This window comes from Hibiscus syriacus, unplaced genomic scaffold (genome assembly GCF_006381635.1).
Source record: "Hibiscus syriacus cultivar Baekdansim isolate YM2019G1 unplaced genomic scaffold, ASM638163v2 tig00111633_pilon, whole genome shotgun sequence".
NCBI classification, from domain to species: Eukaryota; Viridiplantae; Streptophyta; class Magnoliopsida; order Malvales; family Malvaceae; genus Hibiscus; species Hibiscus syriacus.
The window spans coordinates 447,428-465,252 of NW_024063139.1; the positions used below are offsets into that span (position 1 = coordinate 447,428).

General features: G+C 35.7%; 2 pseudogenes; one reads left to right on the forward strand and one right to left on the reverse strand.

The window, feature by feature from the left end:
• Positions 1-273: 273 nt before the first annotated feature.
• LOC120166223 lies at positions 274-12,952 on the forward strand (annotated as a pseudogene).
• Position 12,953: 1 nt separating this feature from the next.
• On the reverse strand, positions 12,954-17,027 carry LOC120166224 (annotated as a pseudogene).
• Between the last annotated feature and the right edge of the window lie 798 nt (positions 17,028-17,825).

Genomic DNA, 17,825 nt, shown 5'->3' on the forward strand with positions numbered 1-17,825 from the left:
AAAATACCACTAAATGACTAATCTTTTACGGGGTTTGTTGATAAAATGCCACTATAAATAACTCTATACCAGCGTTTGTGCCATAAACGCCGCTAAATTACCATTCTATTGAGGCGATTTTGCAACAAATGCAGCTAAAGTATCATTTGGCGGCGTTCATAATATAAACGCCGCTATATTCAAAATTATTATGGCGTTTGCTCTCCAAACGCCGCTTAAGAACACTTTTGTTGTAGTGTCTCATTCATTACATTCATCCCTGTCTTATGGAGGATGACAGGGAAGTCTGACGTTAGACCTAATAAAGAAAGAAGAAACTCAGGAAAAAAAAAAAAAAGAACAAAGGGGAAATAAGGCTTTTGGTTCAAGAGTTTTCTTCTTTCTTCCTTGTAGACGAAGACTTCTTCTTGCAATCGACTCTTTGTTTTTCATTCGTGTGTATCCAATGGCTTCCATGATGATATTTCATTTGAGCAGATAAAAAAAGAAACCGTTGGTCTTGTTCCTTTTTTTCCCTTTTGCATGTTAGCTTTCGTTTGCAAATAAAAAAGATACCTTTTTTTTTGCATGCATGTTAGCTTTCGTTCCTATTTTCCCCTCCCCCACCCTAAAGGAAACTAAAAGTGCGTGTAGAAGAAAATCCTAGTGGAAGAAGTTTTTAAAGTGTTGAGATGTACGAGAGAAGGTTTGACAACAGAAGAAGGAGAGAAGAGGCTGAGCATTTTCGGTCCTAACAAGCTTGAAGAGAAAAGAGAGAGCAAAATCCTAAAGATCTTAGGGTTTATGTGGAATCCGCTTTCGTGGGTGATGGAGGCTGCCGCCACCATGGCCATTGTTTTGGCCAATGGCGGAGGCAAGCCTCCCAACTGGCTAGATTTCGTTGGTATTGTTACTTTGGTTTTAATCAATTCAACCATTAGTTTTGTAGAGGAAAACAGCGCCGGCAATGCCGCTGCTACTTATGATGGCAGGTCTAGCATCCAAAACAAAGGTATATATCTATTTACTTATTTGTTCGTTTTGCACCAATATTTGAGATTTCATTGATCAACACCACGGTTCACTCTGTAGGTGTTGAGAGACGGGAAATGGAGCGAACAAGAGGCATCAATTTTCGTACCTGGAGATATAATTAGTGTTAAACAATGAGACATTATACAGGCAGATGCTCGTCTCTTGGAGGGCGATGTTCTCAAAATCGATCAGGCAGCTCTCACTGGTGAGTCCCTACCCGTCACAAAGAATCCCGGTGATCACGTCTTCTCTGGTTCCACCTGCAAACAAGGCGAGATCGACGTCGTCGTTATCGCCACCGGTCTCCATTCTTTCTTTGGCAAGGCTGCTCACCTTGTTGACAGCACCAGCAATGTCGGTCACTTTCAACAGATGTTGACATCCATTGGTAACTTTTGTATAGTCTCTATTGGTATCGAAATGGTGATTGAGTTTGTCTTAACCATTTTCTAGGAAAACAATTAAAATATTATTTTAAAAACGATTATAACATTAATTTGAAAAAATTGATGATTTAGAATTAATTAGAATTAAATTGAAAAGGTGGGTTAGGTAGGTCGAATACCTAAAAACGTCTTTTAAAAACAAATTTAAGAAAAAAAAATAGTTTTAAGAAAAAATTGGTCTTTGTCATCAAAGATTCGATTAAAATGGGTTCGGAAGTCGGTTACGTGCTGGGAATGGTAAGCACCTCCACAACGCCCAAAATTGGTAATAAACTCGCTTACACATTGTCGTAGTAATGAAATTTAGGAATGAAATATAAAGTTAAAATATAATTCATTTATTGAAATATAATTAATTTGCTTCGAATTAATTAATTAGAGAAAATTCTTTAATTCGAAAAGAAATCTCGAGATTTGCAATCCTCCGTCGAGAGAGCTATTTTGACTATTTCTTATATGTAAAGAATATTCCCTCTTCGATAAAAAGCGAATCGAAAATAAATGAAAATCAATCTTTTCATAAAATGAATCGCTACAAAGAAACACATTGAATTTATACAATTTAAAATACTATATGAATTAATGAGCACAAATAAAATTAATTTATTTAAAGTTTACATTTTGTTAAAATGTCGTATTGAATCGCATCACTTCGACCAATTGATACTTTCTACGCTCATTCTACAAATCGGTGTTCTTGAAAAAACATTCGAGTTAATTTAAACATTTAATCGAATACGAGAGATACATAAAACACTGACACAAGATTAATTAATATGAGCATAATATATGCGGATAATCGGTTTCTTCAAGAATTATGGAATACCAAGCAAATATATTTACATGTAACGTAATAATAAATACACAAAAATGAATAAACAAAATATTACTTAAATGGTTTAGAATAATAATAAGGAAAAAACTAAAGCAACACAATAAGATGATTAATTTATAAACAAATAAAGTAATAAAATATAAACAGGTATACCCATGCAATTTACTTGTAAAATCAACAGTGATGACCAAATGAACTCAAATTAAAATATAAAACCCATAATACAAATTAAATATCAACCTTTAAAAATATTATTTAGGGTCTAAAACAAAAGTCAAACAAATTCAGATTCCATATTATAAATGCTAATAATTTAATTAATACACAAATAAGGACCTAAATGAACTAAATCACAAATCAATAGACAATAATATACATAAAACAAAACATATTTATAAAACAGGTAAGGACCTAATGGAAATAAACTCGAACACTAAAGCTCTAAAAATGATAACTAAAATGAACTTAATCATAAATCAGAGCTCAAAACAAAGTATTAACCCTAAACCCATTAGTGAACAAATAGTGATCAAAATGAAAGATAAACAAAAATTAAGTCCAAAATAAAATAAATAGAAATCATTAACTGATGACCAAATGAAAACTAAGTACAATTTACAGCTAGATATCTAAACATTTAAAAAGATATAATACAATCTAAAATAAAACACTAAACAAATAAGGTGCTTGAAATGGAAGAATGAAACTTCATTAAGTGATCTGATTATATCCATTACAAAGATAGAGGGACCTAAAATGATATTGTACCATTTTCAAAAAAACGCAAATCCCTCTTGGCCTAAACGGCGTCACTTGGCAGTTGAAATATATCCCATTTAAGGGTTATTTCGAAACCCTATACCATTTCAACCCTCACCCCCTTTCACTCTCTACTTCCCTTTCTTTCTTTCCTATCAGAAGAATAGAGAAGCATGCCCCACAACCGCCACATATGGCTTCGACAATGGGGACAAATAAAATCGATTCAAACCCCAAAACCATAGGCCTCTACATCCTCACCCGAAATCAACCCGTAAGCCCAGAAAAACAAAATATTTACCTTCAGTGGGGTTTACCCTTGATTCCGATGAGAACTGAGATCTCAGTCGACCAGATATCAACAAAAAAGATAAGTGGTTTTCCTGTTTTTTCAAAGGTTTTTCTTTCTATTTTTTTGGTTTTTTCTCCATTTCCTCCATGTTCTTCCCATGCCCCATTCTCTCGGGTTTTTCTTTTTATTTATGGTTGCTTGTTGGATTTGGTTAAGATGATGATGATATCTAGGGCTTAGGGAAATCATGGGTTATTGATTTAGGGTATGGTTTGTTTCTGATTTGGTAGGATTGAATCCCGAAAAAATTGGGATTTAGGATGATATTTTAATGGGTTCACTGTTGAGGATATTTTTGGTTGGGTATTTTCTGGCCACTATAGATGACGACAGCAGGCGGTAGGGTGATCGGAGGTAACACACGCGAGTGAGAAACCGAATTGTGGGATGCACGCGCCGATTGGGGTGCTAAAGAGTCGGGCACGTGCCTCACATGCGCCGGCAGTAGACAATCAACCTTCCCTCGTCGGCGGTGGCTGCTTTTCTTGTTTAGGGTTTTATAAACCCTAGAATAGCAATCGGGTCGAGTCTTGCTGGGCCTCGGGTCGGATCCGGGTAGGCCTGGATCTGGTCTGGGTTAAATATTGTAATTGGGTCATCTATAATGGGATATTTTGTAATGTCCTTGGGCCTGGGATTTGTATTTGTTGGGCTCATTGGCCTGTAAAATATGTAATAAAATATTTAATAATAATAATAGTAATGCAATAATAATAATATATATACTAATAATAAATTAAAATTTTTGTAGACCCGGATAAAAACGGGTGTATACAACTGCCCCTCTTTGTACATTAGTGTGTTAACAAGAATAGTGCAAAGACGAAAAAAAACAACAATTTTTGTCTGGTTCTCTTTTTTTTATATAAAAATTTGATATGTGTTTGTTGAAGGGACGACACGTCTCATACGCGATGAAGAGGTCTGGTCATATAAGGGTGATACAGCTCTTACGTGATGAGGAGATCTGGTCAGGGGATGACACTGTTCATACGTGATGAAGAGTTATGGCCATCTTTAGGAATGGTGATAACTCGGTTCCTACGTGATAAGGACGACTAGTTATCTAGTGGTGACATGGCTCTTACGTGATGAGGAGGTCTGGTCGGTGGATGACACAACTCATACGTGATGAAGAGTTCTGACCATCTTTAGGGAGGGTGATAACACGGTTCCTACGTGATGAGCACGGCTGGTTATCTGGTGTGACACGGCTCCTACGTGATGAGGAGGTCTGGTCGGGGGATGACACGACTCATACATGATGAAGAGTTATGGCCATCTTTAGGAAAGGCGATAACACGGTTTCTACGTGATGAGGATGGCTGGTTATCTGGGGTGACACAACTCCTATATGATGAGGAGGGCAGACCATCTGTAGGGATAATGGTTTCAAGAAAAACCAACTCAATGATGTGTGTCAAAAAAATCTGTCTCAAGTGAGAAAAAATTTGTTTCAATGAAATGACTCAAAGATGGTTTTGTTTCAATGTAAATAGACTCAAAGATTTTGTGTTTTCAGAAAACCTGCCTCAATGGAGACAAAATTTGTTTCAATGGAAACGATCTCAAAGGTTTTTTTTACAAAAAACTGTCTCAAGAGAGACAAATTTTTGTTTCAAAAGAAATAGACTCAAAGATCTTTTGTTTCAAAAGAAATGACTCAAAGATGATGGTTTGTTTTCAGTGAAACAAATTCATAATTTGGAAAATTATCTCAAGTGAGAAAACATTCGTTTTTAGAGAAATTGTCTCAAGCGAGATAAAATTTGTTTTTAGATAAATTGTCTCAAGCGAGACAAAGTTTGTTTTAAAAAAACGATCTCAAGTGAGATAAACTTTGTTTAATGTGAAACAAATTCAAAATTTGTATCTCAAAGGAAAAATGTCTCAAGCGAGACAAAATTTGTTTTCTAAAGAAATTGTCTCAAGCAAGACAAAATTTGTTTTTGAATGAAACTATCTCAAATGAGACAAAATTTGTTTTTAAGAAAATAATCTCAAGGTTGATTGACAGTTTGCTTGTTCTTGCTTGTGGGGGAAATGTCTTGATTGTTGACTTCGGGAAGTCAAATCATTGTTTCTTCAAGTTAGAGACATCTGGTCATTTCCGAGCTTTGATTTCCTGAGAGATCAAAATGATACATTTTTTACTGACTATCTTGGATGTTATGATGGATGTCAAGATGAAATTTATTTGATTTTTATTGAATTTGTCCTCAAGTGAGGAGAAAAATGTCTTTAATACACATGATGATAAATGTTTGATGTAAATTTTATGTATCATGTATGTATGTGTGTGTATGTATTTATGTGTTGATGTATGTTTTTCTCAATCTGTAAGGCGAATGATTGTGAGAGCAGTCTTCACTCTATCATTGATTCAGGTTGTCTTCATTTCCACTAGGGTGTACTCTTGCAAACCTCGACCTGAGACAATTTGTTTTCCTTGTCCCATCAAATTTTGCCCCAAAAATTTGGCTTCTCTTGCCCTAGCTTCGATCTTGAGATTCGAATTCCAAGATACTTCTAGAGAACCTATCTTGTTTGAAAATGTTTTTCTTCCTTTACATTTTCAAAATTTTGAAAAATATCGAAAGGAATTTTGAAAAATATTGCCTCCTTCTAGGTTTCACAATTGAAACAAATCATAAAACATGAGTTCGTTGAATATCAAAAGAATTAATTGTTCTTTTAATCTTTGCTAGCTGTAAATCTTTGACAAATATCAAGATTGAAAGGTTGATTTCGAGGTTAGTTACCTAAACTCTAAGGTTTGTTTCATAGATTTGGTCATCGTGAAGATCATGACATGTATTTTTTAGTGGTTTGGCATTTTGATCGAAGGCAGACAAAATGTCACAACTAGCATAGTCAATTGCTAGATTCTTTAGAACACTTTTGTTTCAGTTCTCTGAAATCTTCCATTTGTTCAAGCTTCGTAGGCTCCTCTAGTCAAGATAGTGCAGAAATATAGGTCTAAAAATGAGATTTCTGAGTACTCGTGTGAAGTTGACCATAACATGTGTTCCTCAACTCCCTTAGTCCATATTCATCGAAACTCCTTTTATTTAATAGATTTGATTTAATTTTCCATGTTTGGCTAACTGAATTCAGCTGTATTGTACATATATTTTATAATTGCCTTTATCAAGCTAGCTGAAGGATTCATGTCGTCACAAAGTCTTCGACTTGACAACCAAAGTGGAGCATACACCGGATTGCCAAGTACCCGATCAATGTCATGGTTTGAACATAATCTATTCATAAAGCCATGGCTTTCGAGTTTCCTCTATAACCAATTGCTTTAGCGGAATAACTCAGTTTTATTATGTATATATATATATATATATATATATATATATATATATATATATATATATATATATATATATATATATAATATTTTGGGTATACGGATTCCATTTCTTAAGCTTGTTGAGGAAAACCTGTTATAGTCTTGGTGTTTGTTGAAGGTTAAAAAATCTCATCGTTAAAGTTCAATTTCCAAGTAACTGGCTTAAACTAGATTCATCTACTTGACCATTCCATCTGAGAATATCATGATAATCATTTAAAGTCATCAACAGAAGTAGAAACTAATTTGCTTTACAATCCCATGTGCTAGTTGGCCCATTTTGTCCGCTCCTGACACATACCAGACTGCCAAAATGATTGATTGTACATGCGAGGAGAAAACTAGTTCGGTCCCTGAAAGAAAAGGGTATATAGTCTGGTATAACTTTGGATTAGGATCAAGGGGTCCTTGTTTTTGCTGGGGTTTAATCTTATCATTTGTCAAATATTTACAACCTCAATTATTAAAAAGCTTTTAATTAAGATAATATTCAAACAATTCAAAATTAGAATTTGCTCATTGCTCATTTCCTAAGAATGAAGCATTTTATTGAAAGTATTCAAAATTCAAGTGGTTTACAAACATTTAAGCATGAAAAGTAGAAAAAGAAAAACAAATTAAAACAAGATGACATGCATGAGAATGCAACAAAGCTCCTGATGGATGCCCCAGTCGACTCCTGATCAGAATGCCCCATCACACATTGAACGTTAATGCCCCTGACTAGATCAGATCTTGGACCTTGTGCTTCAATGTCCTATAATTCTCAGTGGTGTGCCCTGAGCTCCCAATGTGATAGTTGCATATGGAATTAATATCATGGCCTTCAAGATATGGGGTCTCTTTTGGTTTGGAATGAACTGGAGTCACAAAGTTCTTCTCAACTAGCGTTGGGAGCAATTCCTCATATGTCATTGGAATTGGATTGATGTGACAAAATGCCTTATGAGGTTTGGTCCCCAGATTAGCTAGATAAGATCCCACTATGTTGATATCAGCTCCTTCCTCACTATTAGTATTGCTAGTGACTCAAATCTGGCCATTCTTGACAGCTCTCTCGATCATTTCTCCACACATGATGATGTCATAGAAACTCTTGGTGGCAGCACCTATCATGTAGTCGATATATGGAGACTTTAATATATCGATGATTAGAGTGATGAACTCTCTTTCAGTCATTGGTGGATGCACTTGAGATGTGACATCCCTCTATCGTTGTGCGTTTTGTCGAAAGCTCTCATCATTCTTCATCTCCATATTTTGAAGCGTTGTTTGATCGGGGGCCATATCAGTTATGTGTTTGTATTGGCCCAGAAATGCACTAGCCAAATCCTTCCAAGATCAAATTTGGGCACGACTCAATTGGTTATACCACCTAGAAGCGGGTCCAGTCAAAATGTATTGGAAGCAGTGGATCAACATCTGATCATTGTTGTTGTATCCAGTCATCCTTCGGATAAACATCGTGAGATGTGCATTGGGGCAACTGGTTCTATTTTACTTCACAAAGTCGAGCATCTTAAATTTGGGCGGAACCACCAGATCAAGAACTAGTTCTGTTGCATCCATCCCTTTGTTAGAGCTCTGTCCTCTTATTCCCTGGAATGTCTCTCTACACTACTGTTTCAAATTCTCTGGGATCTCGTTCTTGGCTCTTCTTGTCACCTTAGTAACATATATGCTATGATCAATAGAATTACCCCAAATACCTAACACAGTTGCACGAGTTTTAGTGGCGGAGAAGCCTATTTGGTGGTTAGGAATCATGTTGGGCGAGATAAGTAGTTGTGAACTAGCTTGTGCCTTCACATATTCAATTGTTTCATAGGTCAAGGAAATCTTCTCTTTGTCTATTCCTTGGTTGAGCTCAGCCATTTTTTATACCATTTGGCCAAATATGTCTTTTTAGTTTTGCAAGATAGATCCATGGTGATCTTTTGCATATGCTCTATTTTAACCTCCCACTCTGCTCACATATTTTTCAAACTCTCTTCCATCTCTTTCTTCAATTCCTCAAATTTTGCATCCATTTTTAATACCGTGTGAATGCAATTGCAAAGTTAGAAGCGATTCTTCAAAGTTCCCCATGATTTAATGCATGAAAATGTTTAAATGAATACTATGCAAAATGCAAAGATACAAATGTAGATGTGAAAATGTTGATCCCAACGATGAATATCATAGAACAATTTTCACCAGAGATAAAAACCTTCACATTACAAGACAATCCACTTTACAGACATTCCTTCGCTCAAATGTTGAGTCTGAAGTGGATCACTGCTTCACCTCGGATCTTCATCCTTAAAAATGATGCCCCTCAAGCGCTCTATAACCTGACTCTGTTAATGCCCCGACGGTGCTGAAGTCAGTGCGTTGCTCATTGATGACCAGTGATGACATGATTGTAGATAAGATTCCACTGTTGGATTACTCCTCGAATCAGTGGATCATAATTTCAGTCTCGAATGTTGCACGATCTTCGAGTAATTCTCATTCTTGCACACTTGACTCCTTTTAGCCTTCGACGCATGTTTGTGTATACGAATGCTTGATTGAAAATTTTTATATCTTCTTGTGAAAATTTTCTCTCGAATATTCCCTTGCAGATTAACATTTTTGCATTATGTCATGACGATGTAATTCAATGCAAAGAATGATGAAAAATGACACAAACAAAATAAATAAGTTAGTGTATATAAACAAACGAAAAGAAATTAGTTAGTACAGATAAGATAATCGATAAAATGTTATTAAAAGATGAATAAAAAAACCTAACCCATCAAGATATCTACCCGAACATGTTTTTTATTAAATAACATTCCTATCAGACCTGCTATCTACCCAAAATGAAATTAATCATAACCGCGTGGTATCCAGTTCGCATGCTTTTATTCGCAAAGAACAAATATATTCTACGGACTTAAAACAAAAGGTAAGGGTTTAGAAACGCTTCTACTTTGTGTACACTTATTTCGGGTACCTACTAACAGACAGAGGTCCGACATGTCTATACCTATGGTGACCGTTCTACGGTTCACTGTTTGCATGGTTTCAGCTCTATGAGAAAGAGGGTACTCAAATTATCCTTGATATCGGTACCCCCTTAGGCTTCTAGACCCTTGATCCTCACCCATTACAGGTTTCGAACGGAACGAGTTCAATTCGAGGGGATTCACTACCTTCTACCCATACGAGGAATAAATCCCTACAAATGTATAAGGTATATATCCCATGGGTTATTTGCTAAAACTTATATGAAGAATAAATTATTACGAGAGTAAAGCATTCACCCCGATTAATTTGAATCAAAACTCGTGTCTAGAGCTTATGTTATACAAATGCACGTGATGTGTGTGAGGAGGAGTGCACTTACCTTCGACTCAAAACGGAAAAGACAAAAACTCGACAAAACTTGAAAAGATATGAAAGCAAAAAACTCAAATGTTAGTATGACAATTAAAAATGAAGCAATTAAAAACTTCAATAACTGAATCATAAGTTAACTAAAGACTCGAACTCATAATTTTCACCAAACGACAATATATAAGCGATTTACAGCCTGACTCTAAAAAAAATTCCCAGTAGAGTCGCCAAGCTGTCATAACCAAACGCACCCTAAAGCTCTAAAAATGATGACTAAAATGAACTTAATCATAAATCAGAGCTCAAAACAAAGTATTCACCCTAAACCCATTAGTGAACAAATAATGATCAAAATGAAAGATAAACAAAAATTAAGTCCAAAATAAAAATAAAGAGAAATCATTAACTGATGACCAAATGAAAACTAATTAAAATTTACAACTAGATATCTAAACATTTAAAAAGATATAATACAGTCTAAAATAAAACACTAAACAAATAAGGTGCTTGAAATGGAAGAATGAAACTTCATTAAGTGATCTGATTACATCCATTACAAAGATAGAGGGACCTAAAATGATATTGTACCATTTTCCAAAAAACACAAATCCCTTTTGGCTTAAACGACGTCACTTGGAAGTTGGAATATATCCCATTTAAAGGTTATTTCGAAACCCTGTGACATTTCAACCCTCACCCGCCTCTTTCACTCTCTACTTTTATTTCTTTCTTTTCTATCAGAAGAATGGAGAAGCAAGCCCCACAACCGCCACTTACGGCGTCGACAATGGGAGCAAATGGAACCGATTCAAACTCCAAAACCCTAGACCACTACACCCTCACCCGAAAGCAACCCACAAGCCCAAAAAAACAAAATATTTACCTTCAGTGGGGTTTACCCTTGATTCCGATGAGAACTGAGATCCCAATCGACCATATATCAACAAAAAAGTGAGTGGTTTTCCTTTTTTCAAAGGTTTTTCTTTCTATTTTTTTGGTTTTTTCTCCATTTCCTTCTTGTTGTTCCCATGCCCCCTTCTCTCAAGTTTTTCTTTTTATTTCTGGTTGCTTGTTGGATTTGGTTGAGATGATGATGATATCTAGGGCTTAGGGAAATTATGGGTTACTGATTTAGGGTATGGTTTGTTTATGATTTGGTAGGATTAAATACTGAAAAATCGGGATTTAGGATGATATTTTAATGGGTTCACTGTTGAGGATAATTTTGGGTTGATTTGGGTATTTTCAGGCCACTGTAGATGACGACAGCAGGCGGCAGGATGATTGGAGGCAACACACGCGAGTGAGAAACCGAATTGTGGGATGTACTCGTCGATTGGGGTGCTGAAGAGTCGGGCGCGTGCCTCACACGCGCCGACAGCAGACAATCAACCTTCCCTCGTCGACGGTGGTTACTTTTTTGGTTTAGGGTTTTATAAACCCTAGGATAACAATCGGGTCGGGTCTTGCTGGGCCTCAGGTTGGATCCGGGTAGGCCTAGATCTGGTCTGGGTTAAATATTGTAATTAGGTCATCTATAATGGGCTATTTTTGTAATGTTCTTGGGCTTGGGGTTTGTATCTGTTGGGCTCATTGGCCTATAAAATATGTAATAAAATATTTAATAATAATAATAATACAATAATAATATATATATACTAATAATAAATTAAAATTTTTGTAGACCCGAACAAAAACGGGTGTCTATAGAGATAATAGTGATGTACATGATTCAGCATAGGAAATGTTAATTCGAGATAAAAATAATAATAATAAATATTCTTATATATTCTTATATTGTATTAACATTTTTTTTTCTAACAATCTTAAGATAGATTCGTCATCTCCTAAGTGCTTTGAGTAACATTGGACGTCGATCTCTTAAGATACAACAACAAATAATCACAACAATAAGTACAACTGTAATGATTAGTCGAACACAATATTGCATTTTCTTTCACCGGAAAAAACAAATTTGAAAAGAATTTTCTAATTTTTTCTATTTCAAAGTTCTAAACTTGTGTTGTGCCTCATTGTGCCTAAACTAAACTATATATAAGGAGAAAAAATTAACTAAAAGATTATGATCTTTCGATGAAATGATTTAAACTTTGATTAAAAAACTTATCATTTTGATAAAAAAGTTAACCTTTTCATAAAAAAATTTAATATTTCATGAATAGAATTATTGAATATATATAATTAAATTATTAAAACTTTAAACAAAAAATTAAATTATTTAACAAATGACATGACTTATAATTAATTAATTATAAATTGCGTCAATTCATTCAATTTTTCCATAGAGATACATCGACAACCTGTTGGTGCTTCTCATAAGAGGGACCCCAATCGCAATACCTACAATTTTGTATGTAAAAATGGCTATTGGGTCCCATCGGTTGTCGGAACAAGGAGCCATTACTAAGAGGACGACTGCCATTGAAGAAATGGCAGGGATGGATATACTGTGCAGTGATAAGACTGGGACTCTTACCCTCAACAAGCTAACAGTAGACACGAGCCTTATCGAGGTTGGTTTTGCTCGCTTTTTTTTTAATCTATTGATAATATAAATATAAAATTCAGTGCTTGGTAGCGGAGTGGACGTCGACACCCTTATGCTGACTGCTGCTAGGGCTTCGAGGGTTGAAAACCAGGACGCCATGGATGCTTGTATTGTAGTTTACCTGTTCTGATCCTTCATTTTGCTTGAAATATCAATGCCCATATTTCTAATTTTGGCTGTTGTGAATCAATAGGCAAGGGCTGGAATCACTGAGGTACTCTTCTTGTCCTTCAACCCTGTTGATAAGCGCACTGCCATTAAACTTTGCAAAGTCTCAATGCTTCAGCTACATCACCTTCAGTGGCAACATGTGACCTGAAATATATTTAAACTGTTAAAAGAGGGAAAAATTTTATTCTATTTATATCAAAATAGGCCGGTAGATATTTATCAAATTACTTAAGTAGTTAACTTCTATTTGAGTTAAATTCAAGCATTCACGATCTAACATGATTTTGCTAGATCTGACACTTACAATTTCATTTTTGCAAGAGCCTCGCTTAACCTTATGATGGCCTCCAGCTGCCTCACAGTGATGAGAATTGCTGCACTCTCTCCGGTCTCATTTGCTTGCTGCCTCATTCCCTACAATAGTAACCCATGTTGATTACTAATGTTAGTAAGCATAAAACTTGAGATCATTTGAAAATCAACTTCAGAGAAGTTGTCATGCTAATGGGTGCTAAGGGCTCCTTTGCCAGTTAAATTTGGAATGGAACTAAAAATAAGCATTTATGGCTAAAGCTTGAGAATACCCTTCTGATATCAACATAATCACTCTGGAGTTTAGCACATGCAGCTTCTGAAAGGCGAAGATGGCATTCTGTTCGACAATATTGTATATACCTATAAAATTTATCAGCAAATAAAGTGTAGCATACATGTTGGATATATTCAAGTGCCTTCACTTTAATTATCAAAAATAAGAAGCGACTTTATTATACATATACCTTTTCAGCCAATTCTCTTCTTTAGGAGCTCTACTGTCATTGGATGCTGTCTGAGCTGATGCATGAACTTTTATGACATGACTTGCTATAACCTGTAAAAGGATACTAATGGAATTCAAACTTGGTAGAAGCACTTGGAAGTAGTGTTAAAACTATCTGTGCTTTCGTTTTATCCTTGGAGCACTAAAACAGAAGAATTACTGTTTAGCGATCAAAAATAATTGTTCTGATAAGCAATTCTTGAACTGTCATCGAGAGAGGAAATCTAAGGTGAGCAAAATAACCACAATACGTTGTCTTGGTCATACATTCTTATATCCTTTACAATGAAGATCAAGTCAAATCTTGACAGAATTGTAGTCTGCAAATCAATATTATCCTGTGCAGTCTTCAAGGTAACATTTGTCAGTTGCTCCAAAGGAATACCAAGCATAAATTTGAGAAATTGACAAAAATGGAAAAGTGTGCAGGTACAGACCTTAAGATCGTCATAACGTCCTGAAGGAAGGATTAGCAGCGGTAAGCACTGAAGTTCTGGAATTGAGAACAGTTGTAATTCCAGCTTTGGCAATGGATATTGTCTGCCATTCTATAGCTTCATGGATAGCAACTCTAGGCAATACAGAGAAAAAACCTCATAAGCATCATAAATAGGAAGGCCTAACAGGTTTTAAAATTAATTCAACTTACCTATCATCTGGTCTCATCTTATCAAACTCGTCAATACATACAACACCTCCATCTTCCAAAACCATGGCTCCTCCTTCAAGATAAAACTCCCGCTGAAATTTCATAGATACATGAACAACGTGAGAAACTTTTTTTTAGCATTTAAAAGGGCAGAGGGAACTTTTCTTATAAATAAAGCAACTAGTAAAACAAAATTATCTCCACCAGATTCCAAAGCACACCAAGAACTTACGGAGCTACTATCTCGAATAACAGAAGCTGTAAGACCAGCAGCTGATGAGCCCTTTCCAGAAGTATAAACAGCTATTGGAGATGTCTTCTCAACAAACTTGAGAAACTGTACTAGGTAACCATAAAATAATCACCGAATTGTGCAAGAAGCACAAGAAACTATAGTATGAAATAACTTCAATTAAAAAATTCGGGATAAATACCCTAAAATGAAATGTAGAACAGGGTAACTAACCTGTGACTTGGCAGTAGATGGATCACCAAGAAGCAACACGTTAATATCACCTCTTAACTTCACCCCATCAGGCAAATTCTACACATTAATGAAGCAAGTTACGGTGACAGTAGATACTAGGAATATTGAAGGATAGAAGTTGAAGATGTGAAACTTACTTTCCTGGCTCCTCCAAATAGAAGACAAGCAACAGCCCTCTTGACATCATCGTGACCAAATATAGAGGGATCAATCTTGGAGCATATGACTTTATATGTATCTTGATTTGAAGCAATTTTTTTGAATTCTTCTACCTGCAAGAGATAATGTAGATAACAATGATGATGAAAAAGAGAATTCATTGTAACTTCAGTTTAGACATTGGGAAGAAAAATCCAAGTCATACAAATTAAATTAATCAACTCAGTTAAAAAATAAGTTGCAAGCGAAGTAACATTCAAAAGTATTATCAAGCATATAGTCGATGCAAATGCAAAAAAAAAAAAAAATTATGAACCAATGAGAAAATATGCAATAAAGTGGAGATGCAACCTCTTAAGTAAACAATATTCGTGATCACTCTGATATTTACCTCTTCTTTCGTGAGAGTAGCAGGTCCTCGGGAACTTGCTTCACTTGTCTCTTCCATTCCCACTACCCTGATATAAGGCTGTCAAAGTGCACCTGCACCTTTATGGCTGCAGAAATCAGATCAAAATAGAATTCCAATTAGAAGAGAAATAAGTGGCGAACTATAGGGTGAAACATTCAACTAAGAGTAAATAGATAATTACTTTGTATATGAATTGGCAGCTTGAAAGATACTATAAATTCCCATTATTGTCAACCTCGACCCAGGTACAATTGTTTGAAGCAGATGTCGGTCCACTGAAAGCAACATATTTCTAGGAAGCTCACCAGTGGGTACATCCTTCAAATTTAACGTGAATGCATATTCCAATAAATTCTATAATCTGTTTCATACACTATTCCTCCTAAAAACAAGACCGTTACCTCTAGGTTCTCTTGCAGTTTCAAGGTTTGTTGATCAACATACTTGCTCCTATCAGGAACCACCAACCACGGATCAACAGGGCAAGCTTCTTCTCCAGGCTACATATATTCCATAACTGCTATCAAATCTCTCATACTAAACAAGTAACGTTAACAACTCATTTTTTTACAAGGAACAAACCTGTGGAATATGGTCACATGATCGCCGAACAATTGCCCCACCTAGATCTGAACGGCAGGGAATCACCCTAGTACTTTTACAGTTCTTACAAATTAGATGCACATAAGTAGCCTTTGCCTTAATCCTTGAAGCAGCAATTGTAATTCCGGATATCTTAACTAGTTTTGATATATATTGAGCCTAATAACATAAAATAACAGAAAAAAGGGGTCAGAAACTGAAAACAATCCATTCCGTTCTTACTAATAGATCAAACAAATTCCAACCAATTACCCCAAGTGAGCGCATAGAAACGGGATCCTCCCTTGGTGTAAGCAAAATTTGAACTTCGCCCGTCTCTGGCTCCAGCATTTCCCATGAATCTCTGTAACCCCTCAGACCGATACGTGTGATCCGATCCGATCTGGGGTGTCACATTAGGGCCACCGAGCGACCCACAGTAAAATTCCCATAAAAATTTAATTTTTTTGTTAAAATGTATAAAATTATAAAACAATTTATAATTAAAATACAAGTCCGGAAAACTATTCATATATTACAGACAAAATTAAATGCATATGTGTTTATACTCATTATAAAAACCAAATGTGTCCTACATGCCCCCTAACTGCACTGATACCGTACTCTGCAAGCAAAGCCGAATGGAACTCTTTTACTGATGTCGATAGATGTACTAGATCAAATCTTTTAACCTGAAATGATTAGTAAAAAGAGTAAGTTTTGGGAAGCTCAGTAATACAGAACTACCAAGTGATGCTAAAGGACATGCAGATAAAGGGCAAGCATAATTTTCCTTATTGATTCAAACGTCTACTGATATTTATGATGAGCTGATGGTTTCACTGATATTTCAGGTAATAAACGACATGAAGCTTAAAGTTCAGAGGACTAGGTTCATGAGATCATAATAAGGTGTCTAGTGTGTTCCCACAAAACCAGTGAAAAGGTACATATCTTTTTAAAACAGTAAAAATTTAAAACATATTTTTAAAACCATAGTAAAACCCTCAAACTGAATACCTTTATGCAGTTTCCCCAGAACTGCATCCATATGGACTTACTCTAAGCACATAGCAAAGGAGTCACCCTAAGGGAGTGCCTTGGGGCTTGAGAGCCTACCCAAGAAAGTTTCTCGGGGCCTCGGAGCCTACCCAAGGGTCACCTTAGGTCCATAAGGAATTATCATCTCGACCAATTTGAACCTATATAAGGAATTATCAGTTTGACCGAGCTGAACCTGCATACTCTAGCATACCCATACAGTACCTAGTAGAAATCATATTGAGCAATAACTTTAATATCAAAATAATGATCCAGTAGTATATAGTAAAAATGAACATGTAGTTATTTAAATTACGTAAATGGCCTACACCCATACACCATATGCAGTCCTATGATTTATCTAAGGGAGTGCGTTGGAGCCTGAGAGCCTACCCAAGAAAGTTTCTCGGGGCCTCGTAGCCTACCCAAGGGTCACCTTAGGTCCGTAAGGAATTACCAGCTTGATCGGTCTGAACCTATATAAGGAATTACTAGTTTGACCAAGCTAAACCTCCATATTCCAGTATCTTACCCAGATAAGGTCCCAATAAAACAGATCAAGTAGTAACCAATACATTTTATGATCCATAAATCAGGAATGATCATATTTTACAGTGAAAACATGTAACCAGAGAACATATTTCAGATAATCATAGCTCATAAACCAGTAAATCAGTGATTTCAGAAAATCACGTTTAAAATAGGTAAAACATTTACATGTCACATAAGAAACACACTAGAGGATCCAAATATTATTCGGAGATATTTGGTATTTATTAGTAGGGAACCATGAAACTTTTATAATTTA